This window comes from Dama dama, chromosome 4 (assembly GCF_033118175.1).
Source record: "Dama dama isolate Ldn47 chromosome 4, ASM3311817v1, whole genome shotgun sequence".
In the NCBI taxonomy this organism is placed as follows: domain Eukaryota; kingdom Metazoa; phylum Chordata; class Mammalia; order Artiodactyla; family Cervidae; genus Dama; species Dama dama.
Window position 1 is genome coordinate 4,445,426 of NC_083684.1, and position 12,871 is coordinate 4,458,296.

Sequence of the window (12,871 nt, forward strand, 5' to 3'; positions counted from 1 at the left end):
ATAGGAGGAGCATGAATCGGTGTTGAAAAACATGAAGAGCCTGAAAATGTGTGAAAAATATGAAGAGCTTCAAAAGGTGTGAAAAATATGAGGAGAATGAAACGGTCTGAAATATTGGAGGAGCAAGAAACGGAGTTCAAAAACATGAAGAGCCAGAAAAGGTGTGAAAAATATGAAGAGCTTCAAAAGATGGGAAATACATGAGGAGCTTTAAACGGTGTTCAAAAACATGAAGAGCCTGAAAAGGTGTGAAAAATATGAAGAGCTTCAAAAGATGTGAAATACATGAGGAGCATTAAACGGTCTGAAAAATATGAGGAGCATGAAGCGCTGTTCAAAAACATGAAGAGCCAGAAAAGGTGTGAAAAATATGAAGAGCTTCAAAAGGTGTGAAATGCATGAGGAGCATGAAACGGCCTGAAAAAAAGGAGGAGCATGAAGTGGTGTTGAAAAACATGAAGAGCCTGAAAAGGTGTGAAAAATATGAAGAGCTTCAAAAGGTGTCAGAAATTTGAGGAGCATGAAACGGTCTAAAAAATAGGAGGAGCATGAAGCGGTGTTCAAAACATGAAGAGCCTTAAAAGATGTGAAAAATATGAAGAGCGTCAAAAGGTGTCAAATATATGGGGATCATGAAACGGTCTGAAAAATAGGAGGAGCATGAAACGGTGTTCAAAATCATGAAGAGCCTGAAAAGTTCTGAAAAGTATGAAGAGCTTTTAAAGGTGTGAAAAATATAAGGAGCATGAAACGTTCTGAAAAATAGGAGGAGCATGAAGCGCTGTTGAAAAACTTGAAGAACCTGAAAAGGTGTGAAAGATATGAAGAGTTTCAAAAGGTGTCAAAAATATGAGTAGCATGAAACAGTCTGAAAATTAGGAAGAGCATGAAGTGGTGTTCAAAAACATGAAGAGCCTGAAAAGGAGTGAAAAATATGAAGAGCTTGAAAAGTTGTCAAAAATACGAGGAGCATGTAACGGTCTGAAAAACAGGGGGAGCATGAAGTGATGTTGAAAACATGAAGAGCCTGAAAACGTGTGAAAAATATGAAGAGCTTCAAAAATATGAAAAATATGAAAAGATTCAAAAGGTGTGAAAAATATGAAGAGCTTCAAAAGATGTCAAAAATGAGATGAGCATGAAACGGTCTGAAAAATAGGAGGAGCATGAAGCGGTGTTGAAAATCATGAAGAGCCTGAAAAGGTGTGAAAAATAGGCAGAGCTTCAAAAGGTGTCAAAAATATGACGAGAATGAAACGGTCTGAAAAATAGGAGAAGAATGAAGTGGTGTTGAAAAACATGAAGAGCCTGAAAAGGTGTGAAAAACATGAAGAGCTTCAAAAGGTGTCAAAAATATGAGGAGCATGAAACGGTCTGAAAAATAGGAGGAGCATGAAGCGGTTTTGAAAAACATGAAGAACCTGAAAAGGTGTGAAAAATATGAAGAGCTTCAAAAGGTGTCAAAAATATGAGGAGCATGAACGGTCTGAAAAATTGGAGGAGCATGAAGCAGTGTTGAAAAACATGAAGAGCCTGAAAATGTGTGACAAATATGAAGAGCTTCAAAAGGTGTCAAAAATATGAGGGGCATGAAACGGTTTGAAAAATAGGAAGAGCATGAAACGGTGTTAAAAAACATGAAGAGCTTCAAAAGGTGTGAAACATATGAAGAGCTTCAAAAGGTGTCAAAAATATGAGGATCATGAAACGGTCTGAACAATAGGAGGAGCATGAAGTTGTGTTAAAGAACATGTAGAAACTGAAAAGGTGTGAAAAATATGAACAGCTTGAAAAGGTGTCAAAAATATGAGGAGCATGAACGGTCTGAAAAATAGGAGGAGCATGAATCGGTGTTGAAAAACATGAAGAGCCTGAAAATGTGTGAAAAATATGAAGAGCTTCAAAAGGTGTGAAAAATATGAGGAGAATGAAACGGTCTGAAATATTGGAGGAGCAAGAAACGGAGTTCAAAAACATGAAGAGCCAGAAAAGGTGTGAAAAATATGAAGAGCTTCAAAAGATGGGAAATACATGAGGAGCATTAAACGGTGTTCAAAAACATGAAGAGCCTGAAAAGGTGTGAAAAATATGAAGAGCTTCAAAAGATGTGAAATACATGAGGAGCATTAAACGGTCTGAAAAATACGAGGAGCATGAAGCGCTGTACAAAAACATGAAGAGCCAGAAAAGGTGTGAAAAATATGAAGAGCTTCAAAATGTGTGAATTGCATGAGGAGCATGAAACGGTCTGAAAAATACGAGGAGCATGAAGCGCTGTACAAAAACATGAAGAGCCAGAAAAGGTGTGAAAAGTATGAAGAGCTTCAAAAGGTGTCAGAAATTTGAGGAGCATGAAACGGTCTGAAAAATAGGAGGAGCATGAAGCGGTGTTCAAAACATGAAGAGCCTTAAAAGATGTGAAAAATATGAAGAGCGTCAAAAGGTGTCAAATATATGGGGATCATGAAACGGTCTGAAAAATAGGAGGAGCATGAAGCGGTTTTGAAAAACATGAAGAACCTGAAAAGGTGTGAAAAATATGAAGAGCTTCAAAAGGTGTCAAAAATATGAGGAGCATGAACGGTCTGAAAAATTGGAGGAGCATGAAGCAGTGTTGAAAAACATGAAGAGCCTGAAAATGTGTGACAAATATGAAGAGCTTCAAAAGGTGTCAAAACTATGAGGGGCATGAAACGGTCTGAAAAATTGGAAGAGCAAGAAACGGAGTTCAAAAACATGAAGAGCCAGAAGAGATGTGAAAAATATGAAGAGCTACAAAAGTTGTCAAAAATATGAGGAGCATGAACGGTCTGAAAAATAGGAGGAGCATGAAGCGGTGTTGAAAAACATGAAGAGCCTGAAAAGGTGTGAAAAATATGAAGAGCTTCAAAACGTGTCAAAAATATGAGGAGCATGAAACGGTCTGAAAAATAGTAGGAGCAAGAAATGGTGTTCAAAAACATAAAGAGCCAGAAAAGGTGTGAAAAATATGAAGAGCTTCAAAAATGGGAAATACATGAGGAGCATTAAACGGTGTTCAAAAACATGAAGAGCCTGAAAAGTTGTGAAAAATATGAAGAGCTTCAAAAGATGGGAAATACATGAGGAGCATTAAACGGTGTTCAAAAACATGAAGAGCCTGAAAAGGTGTGAAAAATATGAAGAGCTTCAAAAGATGTGAAATACATGAGGAGCATTAAACGGTCTAAAAATATGAGGAGCATGAAGCGCTGTTCAAAAACATGAAGAGCCAGAAAAGGTGTGAAAAATATGAAGAGCTTCAAAAGGTGTGAAATGCATGAGGAGCATGAAACGGTCTGAAAAAAAGGAGGAGCATGAAGTGGTGTTGAAAAACATGAAGAGCCTGAAAAGGTGTGAAAAATATGAAGAGCTTCAAAAGGTGTCAGAAATTTGAGGAGCATGAAACGGTCTGAAAAATAGGAGGATCATGAAGCGGTGTTCAAAACATGAAGAGCCTTAAAAGATGTGAAAAATATGAAGAGCGTCAAAAGGTGTCAAATATATGGGGATCATGAAACGGTCTGAAAAATAGGAGGAGCATGAAACGGTGTTCAAAATCATGAAGAGCCTGAAAAGTTCTGAAAAGTATGAAGAGCTTCAAAAGGTGTCAAATATATGGGGATCATGAAACGGTCTGAAAAATAGGAGGAGCATGAAACGGTGATCAGAAACATGAAGAACCTGAAAAGTTGTGAAAAATATGAAGAGCTTCAAAAGGTGTGAAATTCATGAGGAGCATGAAACGGTCTGAAAAATAGGAGAAGCATGAAGTGGTGTGGAAAAACATGAAGAGCCTGAAAAGGTGTGAAAAATATGAAGAGCTTCAAAAGGTGTCAAAAATATGAGGAGCATGAAACGGTCTGAAAAATAGGAGGAGCATGAATCGGTATTCAAAAACATGAAGAGCCTGAAAAGATTTGAAAAATATGAAGAGCTTCAAAAGGTGTCAAAAATATGACGAGCATGAAACGGTCTGAAAAATAGGAGGAGAATGAAGTGGTGTAGAAAAACATGAAGACCCGGAAAATGAGTGAAAAATATGAAGAGCTTCAATAGGTTTCAAAAATATGAGGAGCATGAAACGTTTTGAAAAATAGGAAGAGCATGAAACGGTGTTAAAAAACATGAAGAGCTTCAAAAGGTGTGAAACATATGAAGAGCTTCAAAAGGTGTCAAAAATATGAGGATCATGAAACGGTCTGAACAATAGGAGGAGCATGAAGTTGTGTTGAAGAACATGTAGAAACTGAAAAGGTGTGAAAAATATGAACAGCTTGAAAAGGTGTCAAAAATATGAGGAGCATGAACGGTCTGAAAAATAGGAGGAGCATGAATCGGTGTTGAAAAACATGAAGAGCCTGAAAATGTGTGAAAAATATGAAGAGCTTCAAAAGGTGTGAAAAATATGAGGAGAATGAAACGGTCTGAAATATTGGAGGAGCAAGAAACGGAGTTCAAAAACATGAAGAGCCAGAAAAGGTGTGAAAAATATGAAGAGCTTCAAAAGATGGGAAATACATGAGGAGCTTTAAACGGTGTTCAAAAACATGAAGAGCCTGAAAAGGTGTGAAAAATATGAAGAGCTTCAAAAGATGTGAAATACATGAGGAGCATTAAACGGTCTGAAAAATATGAGGAGCATGAAGCGCTGTTCAAAAACATGAAGAGCCAGAAAAGATGTGAAAAATATGAAGAGCTTCAAAAGGTGTGAAATGCATGAGGAGCATGAAACGGCCTGAAAAAAAGGAGGAGCATGAAGTGGTGTTGAAAAACATGAAGAGCCTGAAAAGGTGTGAAAAATATGAAGAGCTTCAAAAGGTGTCAGAAATTTGAGGAGCATGAAACGGTCTAAAAAATAGGAGGAGCATGAAGCGGTGTTCAAAACATGAAGAGCCTTAAAAGATGTGAAAAATATGAAGAGCGTCAAAAGGTGTCAAATATATGGGGATCATGAAACGGTCTGAAAAATAGGAGGAGCATGAAACGGTGTTCAAAATCATGAAGAGCCTGAAAAGTTCTGAAAAGTATGAAGAGCTTCTAAAGGTGTGAAAAATATAAGGAGCATGAAACGTTCTGAAAAATAGGAGGAGCATGAAGCGCTGTTGAAAAACTTGAAGAACCTGAAAAGGTGTGAAAGATATGAAGAGTTTCAAAAGGTGTCAAAAATATGAGTAGCATGAAACAGTCTGAAAATTAGGAAGAGCATGAAGTGGTGTTCAAAAACATGAAGAGCCTGAAAAGGAGTGAAAAATATGAAGAGCTTGAAAAGTTGTCAAAAATACGAGGAGCATGTAACGGTCTGAAAAACAGGGGGAGCATGAAGTGATGTTGAAAACATGAAGAGCCTGAAAACGTGTGAAAAATATGAAGAGCTTCAAAAATATGAAAAATATGAAAAGATTCAAAAGGTGTGAAAAATATGAAGAGCTTCAAAAGATGTCAAAAATGAGATGAGCATGAAACGGTCTGAAAAATAGGAGAAGCATGAAGCGGTGTTGAAAATCATGAAGAGCCTGAAAAGGTGTGAAAAATAGGCAGAGCTTCAAAAGGTGTCAAAAATATGACGAGAATGAAACGGTCTGAAAAATAGGAGAAGAATGAAGTGGTGTTGAAAAACATGAAGAGCCTGAAAAGGTGTGAAAAACATGAAGAGCTTCAAAAGGTGTCAAAAATATGAGGAGCATGAAACGGTCTGAAAAATAGGAGGAGCATGAAGCGGTTTTGAAAAACATGAAGAACCTGAAAAGGTGTGAAAAATATGAAGAGCTTCAAAAGGTGTCAAAAATATGAGGAGCATGAACGGTCTGAAAAATTGGAGGAGCATGAAGCAGTGTTGAAAAACATGAAGAGCCTGAAAATGTGTGACAAATATGAAGAGCTTCAAAAGGTGTCAAAACTATGAGGGGCATGAAACGGTCTGAAAAATTGGAAGAGCAAGAAACGGAGTTCAAAAACATGAAGAGCCAGAAGAGATGTGAAAAATATGAAGAGCTACAAAAGTTGTCAAAAATATGAGGAGCATGAACGGTCTGAAAAATAGGAGGAGCATGAAGCGGTGTTGAAAAACATGAAGAGCCTGAAAAGGTGTGAAAAATATGAAGAGCTTCAAAACGTGTCAAAAATATGAGGAGCATGAAACGGTCTGAAAAATAGTAAGAGCAAGAAATGGTGTTCAAAAACATAAAGAGCCAGAAAAGGTGTGAAAAATATGAAGAGCTTCAAAAATGGGAAATACATGAGGAGCATTAAACGGTGTTCAAAAACATGAAGAGCCTAAAAAGTTGTGAAAAATATGAAGAGCTTCAAAAGATGGGAAATACATGAGGAGCATTAAACGGTGTTCAAAAACATGAAGAGCCTGAAAAGGTGTGAAAAATATGAAGAGCTTCAAAAGATGTGAAATACATGAGGAGCATTAAACGGTCTAAAAATATGAGGAGCATGAAGCGCTGTTCAAAAACATGAAGAGCCAGAAAAGGTGTGAAAAATATGAAGAGCTTCAAAAGGTGTGAAATGCATGAGGAGCATGAAACGGTCTGAAAAAAAGGAGGAGCATGAAGTGGTGTTGAAAAACATGAAGAGCCTGAAAAGGTGTGAAAAATATGAAGAGCTTCAAAAGGTGTCAGAAATTTGAGGAGCATGAAACGGTCTGAAAAATAGGAGGATCATGAAGCGGTGTTCAAAACATGAAGAGCCTTAAAAGATGTGAAAAATATGAAGAGCGTCAAAAGGTGTCAAATATATGGGGATCATGAAACGGTCTGAAAAATAGGAGGAGCATGAAACGGTGTTCAAAATCATGAAGAGCCTGAAAAGTTCTGAAAAGTATGAAGAGCTTCAAAAGGTGTCAAATATATGGGGATCATGAAACGGTCTGAAAAATAGGAGGAGCATGAAACGGTGATCAGAAACATGAAGAACCTGAAAAGTTGTGAAAAATATGAAGAGCTTCAAAAGGTGTGAAATTCATGAGGAGCATGAAACGGTCTGAAAAATAGGAGAAGCATGAAGTGGTGTGGAAAAACATGAAGAGCCTGAAAAGGTGTGAAAAATATGAAGAGCTTCAAAAGGTGTCAAAAATATGAGGAGCATGAAACGGTCTGAAAAATAGGAGGAGCATGAATCGGTATTCAAAAACATGAAGAGCCTGAAAAGATTTGAAAAATATGAAGAGCTTCAAAAGGTGTCAAAAATATGACGAGCATGAAACGGTCTGAAAAATAGGAGGAGAATGAAGTGGTGTAGAAAAACATGAAGACCCGGAAAATGAGTGAAAAATATGAAGAGCTTCAATAGGTTTCAAAAATATGAGGAGCATGAAACGTTTTGAAAAATAGGAAGAGCATGAAACGGTGTTAAAAAACATGAAGAGCTTCAAAAGGTGTGAAACATATGAAGAGCTTCAAAAGGTGTCAAAAATATGAGGATCATGAAACGGTCTGAACAATAGGAGGAGCATGAAGTTGTGTTGAAGAACATGTAGAAACTGAAAGGGTGTGAAAAATATGAACAGCTTGAAAAGGTGTCAAAAATATGAGGAGCATGAACGGTCTGAAAAATAGGAGGAGCATGAATCGGTGTTGAAAAACATGAAGAGCCTGAAAATGTGTGAAAAATATGAAGAGCTTCAAAAGGTGTGAAAAATATGAGGAGAATGAAACGGTCTGAAATATTGGAGGAGCAAGAAACGGAGTTCAAAAACATGAAGAGCCAGAAAAGGTGTGAAAAATATGAAGAGCTTCAAAAGATGGGAAATACATGAGGAGCTTTAAACGGTGTTCAAAAACATGAAGAGCCTGAAAAGGTGTGAAAAATATGAAGAGCTTCAAAAGATGTGAAATACATGAGGAGCATTAAACGGTCTGAAAAATATGAGGAGCATGAAGCGCTGTTCAAAAACATGAAGAGCCAGAAAAGATGTGAAAAATATGAAGAGCTTCAAAAGGTGTGAAATGCATGAGGAGCATGAAACGGCCTGAAAAAAAGGAGGAGCATGAAGTGGTGTTGAAAAACATGAAGAGCCTGAAAAGGTGTGAAAAATATGAAGAGCTTCAAAAGGTGTCAGAAATTTGAGGAGCATGAAACGGTCTAAAAAATAGGAGGAGCATGAAGCGGTGTTCAAAACATGAAGAGCCTTAAAAGATGTGAAAAATATGAAGAGCGTCAAAAGGTGTCAAATATATGGGGATCATGAAACGGTCTGAAAAATAGGAGGAGCATGAAACGGTGTTCAAAATCATGAAGAGCCTGAAAAGTTCTGAAAAGTATGAAGAGCTTCTAAAGGTGTGAAAAATATAAGGAGCATGAAACGTTCTGAAAAATAGGAGGAGCATGAAGCGCTGTTGAAAAACTTGAAGAACCTGAAAAGGTGTGAAAGATATGAAGAGTTTCAAAAGGTGTCAAAAATATGAGTAGCATGAAACAGTCTGAAAATTAGGAAGAGCATGAAGTGGTGTTCAAAAACATGAAGAGCCTGAAAAGGAGTGAAAAATATGAAGAGCTTGAAAAGTTGTCAAAAATACGAGGAGCATGTAACGGTCTGAAAAACAGGGGGAGCATGAAGTGATGTTGAAAACATGAAGAGCCTGAAAACGTGTGAAAAATATGAAGAGCTTCAAAAATATGAAAAATATGAAAAGATTCAAAAGGTGTGAAAAATATGAAGAGCTTCAAAAGATGTCAAAAATGAGATGAGCATGAAACGGTCTGAAAAATAGGAGGAGCATGAAGCGGTGTTGAAAATCATGAAGAGCCTGAAAAGGTGTGAAAAATAGGCAGAGCTTCAAAAGGTGTCAAAAATATGACGAGAATGAAACGGTCTGAAAAATAGGAGAAGAATGAAGTGGTGTTGAAAAACATGAAGAGCCTGAAAAGGTGTGAAAAACATGAAGAGCTTCAAAAGGTGTCAAAAATATGAGGAGCATGAAACGGTCTGAAAAATAGGAGGAGCATGAAGCGGTTTTGAAAAACATGAAGAACCTGAAAAGGTGTGAAAAATATGAAGAGCTTCAAAAGGTGTCAAAAATATGAGGAGCATGAACGGTCTGAAAAATTGGAGGAGCATGAAGCAGTGTTGAAAAACATGAAGAGCCTGAAAATGTGTGACAAATATGAAGAGCTTCAAAAGGTGTCAAAAATATGAGGGGCATGAAACGGTTTGAAAAATAGGAAGAGCATGAAACGGTGTTAAAAAACATGAAGAGCTTCAAAAGGTGTGAAACATATGAAGAGCTTCAAAAGGTGTCAAAAATATGAGGATCATGAAACGGTCTGAACAATAGGAGGAGCATGAAGTTGTGTTAAAGAACATGTAGAAACTGAAAAGGTGTGAAAAATATGAACAGCTTGAAAAGGTGTCAAAAATATGAGGAGCATGAACGGTCTGAAAAATAGGAGGAGCATGAATCGGTGTTGAAAAACATGAAGAGCCTGAAAATGTGTGAAAAATATGAAGAGCTTTAAAAGGTGTGAAAAATATGAGGAGAATGAAACGGTCTGAAATATTGGAGGAGCAAGAAACGGAGTTCAAAAACATGAAGAGCCAGAAAAGGTGTGAAAAATATGAAGAGCTTCAAAAGATGGGAAATACATGAGGAGCATTAAACGGTGTTCAAAAACATGAAGAGCCTGAAAAGGTGTGAAAAATATGAAGAGCTTCAAAAGATGTGAAATACATGAGGAGCATTAAACGGTCTGAAAAATACGAGGAGCATGAAGCGCTGTACAAAAACATGAAGAGCCAGAAAAGGTGTGAAAAATATGAAGAGCTTCAAAATGTGTGAATTGCATGAGGAGCATGAAACGGTCTGAAAAATACGAGGAGCATGAAGCGCTGTACAAAAACATGAAGAGCCAGAAAAGGTGTGAAAAGTATGAAGAGCTTCAAAAGGTGTCAGAAATTTGAGGAGCATGAAACGGTCTGAAAAATAGGAGGAGCATGAAGCGGTGTTCAAAACATGAAGAGCCTTAAAAGATGTGAAAAATATGAAGAGCGTCAAAAGGTGTCAAATATATGGGGATCATGAAACGGTCTGAAAAATAGGAGGAGCATGAAGCGGTTTTGAAAAACATGAAGAACCTGAAAAGGTGTGAAAAATATGAAGAGCTTCAAAAGGTGTCAAAAATATGAGGAGCATGAACGGTCTGAAAAATTGGAGGAGCATGAAGCAGTGTTGAAAAACATGAAGAGCCTGAAAATGTGTGACAAATATGAAGAGCTTCAAAAGGTGTCAAAACTATGAGGGGCATGAAACGGTCTGAAAAATTGGAAGAGCAAGAAACGGAGTTCAAAAACATGAAGAGCCAGAAGAGATGTGAAAAATATGAAGAGCTACAAAAGTTGTCAAAAATATGAGGAGCATGAACGGTCTGAAAAATAGGAGGAGCATGAAGCGGTGTTGAAAAACATGAAGAGCCTGAAAAGGTGTGAAAAATATGAAGAGCTTCAAAACGTGTCAAAAATATGAGGAGCATGAAACGGTCTGAAAAATAGTAGGAGCAAGAAATGGTGTTCAAAAACATAAAGAGCCAGAAAAGGTGTGAAAAATATGAAGAGCTTCAAAAATGGGAAATACATGAGGAGCATTAAACGGTGTTCAAAAACATGAAGAGCCTGAAAAGTTGTGAAAAATATGAAGAGCTTCAAAAGATGGGAAATACATGAGGAGCATTAAACGGTGTTCAAAAACATGAAGAGCCTGAAAAGGTGTGAAAAATATGAAGAGCTTCAAAAGATGTGAAATACATGAGGAGCATTAAACGGTCTAAAAATATGAGGAGCATGAAGCGCTGTTCAAAAACATGAAGAGCCAGAAAAGGTGTGAAAAATATGAAGAGCTTCAAAAGGTGTGAAATGCATGAGGAGCATGAAACGGTCTGAAAAAAAGGAGGAGCATGAAGTGGTGTTGAAAAACATGAAGAGCCTGAAAAGGTGTGAAAAATATGAAGAGCTTCAAAAGGTGTCAGAAATTTGAGGAGCATGAAACGGTCTGAAAAATAGGAGGATCATGAAGCGGTGTTCAAAACATGAAGAGCCTTAAAAGATGTGAAAAATATGAAGAGCGTCAAAAGGTGTCAAATATATGGGGATCATGAAACGGTCTGAAAAATAGGAGGAGCATGAAACGGTGTTCAAAATCATGAAGAGCCTGAAAAGTTCTGAAAAGTATGAAGAGCTTCAAAAGGTGTCAAATATATGGGGATCATGAAACGGTCTGAAAAATAGGAGGAGCATGAAACGGTGATCAGAAACATGAAGAACCTGAAAAGTTGTGAAAAATATGAAGAGCTTCAAAAGGTGTGAAATTCATGAGGAGCATGAAACGGTCTGAAAAATAGGAGAAGCATGAAGTGGTGTGGAAAAACATGAAGAGCCTGAAAAGGTGTGAAAAATATGAAAAGCTTCAAAAGGTGTCAAAAATATGAAGAGCATGAAACGGTCTGAAAAATAGATGCGGCATGAAATGGTGTTGAAAAACATGAAGAGAGTGAAAACGTGTGAAAAATATGTACAGCTTCAAAACGTGTGAAATACATGAGGAGCATGAAACGAGCTGAAAAAAAGAAGCATGAAGTGGTGTGGAAAAACATGAAGAGCCTGAAAAGGTGTGAAAAATATGAAGAGCTTCAAAAGGAGTGAAATACATTAGGAGCATGAAACTCTCTGAAAAATAGGAGGAGCATGAAGCGGTGTTCAAAAACATGAAGAGCCTGAAAAGGTGTGAAAAATATGAAGAGCTTCAAAAGGTGTCAAAAATGAGATGAGCATGAAACGGTCTGAAAAATAGGAGGATCATGAAACGGTGTTGAAAAACATGAAGAGCCTGAAAAGGTGTGAAAAATATGAAGAGTTTCAAAAGGGGTGAAATACATGAGGAGCATGAAACGGGCTGAAAAATAGGAGAAGCATGAAGTGGTGTGGAAAAATATGAAGAGCCTGAAAAGGTGTGAAAAATATGAAGAGCTTCTAAAGGTGTCAAAAATATGAGGAGCATGAAACGGTCTGAAATAGAGGAGTAGCATCAAGTGGTGTTGAATAAAATCAAGAGCCTGAAAAGGTGTGAAAAATATGAAGAGCTTCAAAAGGGGTGAAATACATGAGGAGCATGAAACGGGCTGAAAAATAGGAGAAGCATGAAGTGGTGTGGAAAAATATGAAGAGCCTGAAAAGGTGTGAAAAATATGAAGAGCTTCAAAAGGGGTGAAAAATATGAGGAGCATGAAAAGGCCTGAAAAATAGAAGCTGCATGAAATGGTGTGGAAAAACATGAAGAGCCTGAAAAGGTGTGAAAAATATGAAGAGCTTCAAAAGGTGTCAAAAATTAGATTAGCATGAAAGGGTCTGAAAAATAGGAGGAACATGAAGTGGTGTTGAAAAACATGAAGAGCCTGAAAAGGTTTGAAAAGTATGAAGAGCTTCAAAAGGTGTGAAAAATATGAGGAGCTTCAAAATGTGTCAAAAATATGACGAGCATGAAACCCTCTTAAAAATAGGAGGAGGATGAAGCGGTGTTCAACAACATGAAGAGCCTGAAAAGGTGTGCAAAATATGAAGAGCTTCAAAGGTGTGAAATACATGAGGAACATGAAACGGTGTTCAAAACATGCAGAGACTGAAAAGGTGTGAAAAAAATGAAGAGCCTCAAAACGTGTCAAAAATATGAGAAGTATGAAACGGTATGATAAATAGCAGGAGCATGAAGCGGTGTTGAAAAACAGGAAGAGTCTGAAATCGTGTGAAAAATATGAAGATCTTCAAAAATATGAAAAGTATGAAGAGCTTCAAAAGGTGTGAAAACTATGAGGAGCATGATACGGTCTGAAAAATAGGAGGAGCATGAAGCGGTGTTGA